Raw genomic sequence first — 4760 nt, forward strand, 5'->3', positions numbered from 1 at the left:
TGACCCATACTTTTCATTTTTCAGCACCATTATTCGCCATAGTTAACCAGGTATTTCTCTTCAGCTCTCCCCCGAATCATTTGGCTTAGACCCATGGCGTATCACCCGTGCATCGCTGATCGCAAGACGCACCTACCACACACAAGTTCACGATCCCCACGAACCCACATCAGCGTCCGTTCGCTTGGTGTGTGACCCCTTGACCTTTGGCCGCGACAACTGCCAGCTTGCCGGAGCACCCCTCCCAGCACGCGCTGCCCCGCCCGCTCCCCTCCCTCTCTCCCTCCCCCCCGGGGTCGTGTCACGAAGGTTCGGGCAGCGGGCTTACGCTACTACCGGCCGCTGCGCAGCTGTCACCTAGCGCTTGGGAATGTGTGGTCTGGTGCGGATTCAGCCAACTACCGGCTCGCGACACCAGCGCCACGTAGTGGCGACGGTACATTCTTTTTAGACATACTGTACAGGGTGTCCCATAAGTTCGTTCTCACATTTTATTTGCATGTGAAACAGAGTACTTTGCGTTTTGATATATTTATGACCCCTCAATGTGCTCCCCATTTAATAGGCAAACACATGAACACATGCTGCGGCATGCCAACCGGCATGTTTGGCTGCATAGCAGGCTTAAAGTTAACCCAGACTGACTTGACATGCGCCGTGAGCTCCTCGAGGCTGGAACAGCGCTACGCTTCGACGAGCCTAAATTTCAGCATAACCAACAATTTTTTTATAAAATTTTGATCCGATGAGGTGCCTGGCATGTGGTCTTGCCACAAACGCCTGTCACAGTCTCCTTCCACCGCTTTTAAGCTTTGCTTGGCCTGTGCACTGATGCACTGTCTTGCCTGAAGATGGGCCTACGACCTCTCGGATGCCATTTTCTCCTCTATAAATGTGTTCATACTCGCGGTTCGAGTTCAGCTTGAGGGCTGAAACTCCTCCTAGATTTTCTTGGAAAAGCATTATGCTTCCCAAAGCTGTTTCTGGGACACCAATCGCAACCTGGTCAGCGTCTGGACGCCTATAACCCCACAATACCGTGATCTTGGCCTTTCGCATAGGAACATAACGGGACGAAACGGAGGCCTCCTCCTTCGCCCTTATGGGGTTGTTTTCGGGTTTGGACGGGTGTTTCATCTCGAACGTGGACTAGTTAGTCCAGATGACCTGGTTGATGTCCTCAGCCCTTTAGTTTTTTTAGCCTCAGGCATAACGAAACTCATGTTTGGCCATTTTAAGACGTTTTTGACTGTTTTGAGCCCTCCGGTAAGCAAAGCTTAAGTCACCTTGAGTTATGTTCCCCGTAAGAACAATTTTAGACAGCTGGTAATCCATCCTGAAAAGTCTGCTTACCAACTTTCTAACCCTTTGACCTTTTTGATGGCCACTTTGGCGCCACACAGTTTTGGCCACATGGCTCACTCCTGAGAGCTGACAAAAAAAGAGGATAAACTTGCAATGATTGACTCCCGACAAATCATCGGTGTCACTTGCTGACTGTGCGTCCAGTTAGCGATGGACATTGTCTACAGACTGGTAGGCCTCAATCACCCTCAATCGTCGCGAATGGTCACGTGCTGACTAAATACCGAGACGTACCCGTATTGGAGACCTCTATGTTGCGGCGTTAGCCGTCTGTGTAGGAAACGGGCTCTCTAGCAAAAACTATTTTGTCTACAGAAATTAGTTACTGTGGAGCATATTTCTACCAGCCATGGCAACCACGTAAGCTCAGTAACGAACCAATTTCAGCGTGTCTTTAAGCAAGAGAGCCTAAAAACGTAAAATTTAGGTGAGAACGAACTTATGGGACACCCTGTACATTGACAGGTTACTCAGTCCGCTCCCAGGTTACGAGGCGATGAGAAGTTGATGAGTCGGTCCAGCCAAGGGTGTGCTCTCGTCTCTGCTGGTGAGCGGCGTGGGCGGCCCCGGGGCGGAGGCGGGGGCGGCAGATCGCCGGCACGTCCGCTCCCACGGTGTGTCGGCCGGACGCTGGCCGCCCCCGCCCCCGCCCCGGCGGCGGGTCACGCGGAGAGCCGGCCGGGGCCGCCGGGTCACCGCCGGGTCACGGGCGCGGCCCGGCCGAGCAGCAGTCACTCACGGAGCTCGCCGCCGCCGCCGGCCGTGCGAACCGGGCCAATCGGCTTACCGTACCCACTGTGCGGGCCCGCGCCCATTCATGGGTATGTGCCGCCTTCCTCAATGGGGCGCGGGCAGCTCTGTCCGGCCGGTCTCGCTCCGTCCGGACCGGGCCGCTCCACAGTAGCCGCGCCGCCGGGATTTACGACCCCCGCCACCGGGGCCGGGACGCTCCCCTCCGAGCGTGATCGGGCCGGCGGGCCGTGCGTGCGCCGCCAAATGGGCCACGGGGGCGGCGGCGGCGGCGCCATTTCTCACCGCTCGCACCCGGCCCAATTGGCCAACGCGGCCGCACGCGCCGGTAAAAAGGGAAACCGAAGTCGGCGCCCGACTCTGACGGCTTGGCGCGGGCGATACCATCTGACGACACGTGCCCATCAGCAGTGCCACGCCCTCCCTCCGTGAGTCCGTGTGTCTGTGGTGAGCAGCGCGAACGGGCGAGGAACAATGCAGGCAACTCGGCGGTGCCGCCGCGGTCAGAGATCAGGGGCGCGCCGCGCTGCTACAGACACACAGCCAACGGGGGCGGGACGCTGCTACAACAGACACACAGCCAACGGGGGCGGAACGCTGCTACAACAGACACACAGCCAACGGGGGCGCGCCGCGCTGCTACAACAGACACACAGCCAACGGGGGCGGGACGCTGCTACAACAGACACACAGCCAACGGGGGCGCGCCGCGCTGCTACAACAGACACACAGCCAACGGGGCGGGACGCTGCTACAGACACACAGCCAACGGGGGCGGGACGCTGCTACAGACACACAGCCAACGGGGCAGGAGGCTGCCACAGGCACACAGCAAGTCAGGGACGGAGCGGGTTGAAGCAGCCCGGCGCTAGGACGGGCTGTAGCCACCCGGGCGGATGCGTCCTCACCCTCAGTCACACAGTCCGTCACGGGTGCTGTTACCGTGACGAGGGAGGGTGAAGCGCCGTGACCGAAAGTCACTGGTCGCCCGGCTCGGCCCCGCGGAGGCACATTTCGCCGTTTTCCATTACGGCGAGCAGCGACCGTGTTCACCCAGCGAACAGAGGGGTAAAAAAGATGATTCCATCGTCAGCAGCGATGGTGTCTCCCGGTTGCGACGGAGAAGTGTATAGAGCAAAACGTGTGGAGTATCGCACAGCATCAAACAGCCAAGCACTTCTTTACGGCAAGTCCCCGCCAGCGTCTGAGGGCCCCGCACCGTGCCATCACGTCCGCTCAGGATGTGCCGCACCGTCCGCTCCCAGGCCCTCTTTCCTGCGATTGCCCCATTGGACTGGACGGATCAACATTTGAACAATGTCTGATTCCCCCGAGATGAGGCAGAGCGGTGGCGCGCCGGTTGCCCAATGTCTGGTATTAATTCGGCCGGCGAGGAGCCGGGGGCGGGAATCCATCAGCGCTGGCAGGCCCAGCACGCCCTGAGCACGGCCCGCCACGGCCAACACGTTCGCGCCGCTGCGGGCCGATCAAACCACATGTCAGCACGTACCGACACCGCCAGCCCGGGAATTAATACAAACGTCTAATGGGATGGATCGGGGACGACAGCGAATATAAATGTTGACATCTGATGTCGCTGTCCGTGTGTAAGTGGTATTTGATTAAAGTCGAGATTGATGGCCGAAAATTATGATGAGCGTGACTCATGTTCAAGGTTTGTAGCGTGCGTGTGTCATCACCCCGGGTAATACGATTTTACGACAGATAACATCAACGTCTTAGCTTCCATACTGATTATCTTTACAGAACAAACTATCCCATGTTGAGTAGCAATTACAAGTATATATTGAGACGAGTAGCACAGCACATTCGGGCGTACGCATTTCGTCGCATTGACTTCTTCAACGCCCCTTTCGGAAATAAAAACAATGCAAACACACAAAAATAAATCTTGCACGGCGCAGTCTTACACTCCGTTGAATAATAACATGCTAAGAATGTGCAATGATGGCCACCGATAAAAACGTGCTTGTCGGTATTTTTTTTTTTTTTTTTCTAAGCCGCCATCCATTATAAGGTGACCAGGAGAGACCAGAGAGGTGACGGTATAAAGCTACTGATACAAAATAATAATCGTACTAGAATACAAAAACAGGACACATATTTAGAACAAGTCGGACGGCGGTGTATTTTCGTTTCCTATCATTTTTTTCTTTTGGTTTTCAACGGAGTGTTAGACCGCTGTGCAACTTTTATTCATGCATGTCTTTGTGTTGTTCCTAAGCGCCGGTATCGTTCACGTTACAGCGCATTCCCGGGACATGAAACCGCACACGTCTCCCCAATAAATTTCGCCGAGCCGACGGGCACTCCCGGATTCCAGGCAGCCAGGACAGCGCCTCAGCAGCCGGATATGTCTCGGCGGATCGAAATACCGACCAGCTGCGTCTGTCGCTGTCAGCAGCTCTGCCAGCGGCCGCAGCATCCGGCCCCTCCCCCCCCACCCCCTCCCGCGCACACCTGGTCCATGGGTCGTGCACGGGCCCCGCCCCCGCCCTCGCCGTCCGTCCGTCGGTGGGTCGGCGCGGGGCGCATCTCTGGCCGGCGGCGGCAGAGCGGCCGCACCCGATCACCTTGGCTGGCCGCCGCCGCGCCGCCGCGCCGTCCTCTGCGGCGGTGGCCGC

The sequence above is a fragment of the Amphibalanus amphitrite genome, unplaced genomic scaffold (assembly GCF_019059575.1).
Source record: "Amphibalanus amphitrite isolate SeventyFive unplaced genomic scaffold, NRLGWU_Aamphi_draft 000330F_arrow, whole genome shotgun sequence".
Taxonomy (NCBI): domain Eukaryota; kingdom Metazoa; phylum Arthropoda; class Thecostraca; order Balanomorpha; family Balanidae; genus Amphibalanus; species Amphibalanus amphitrite.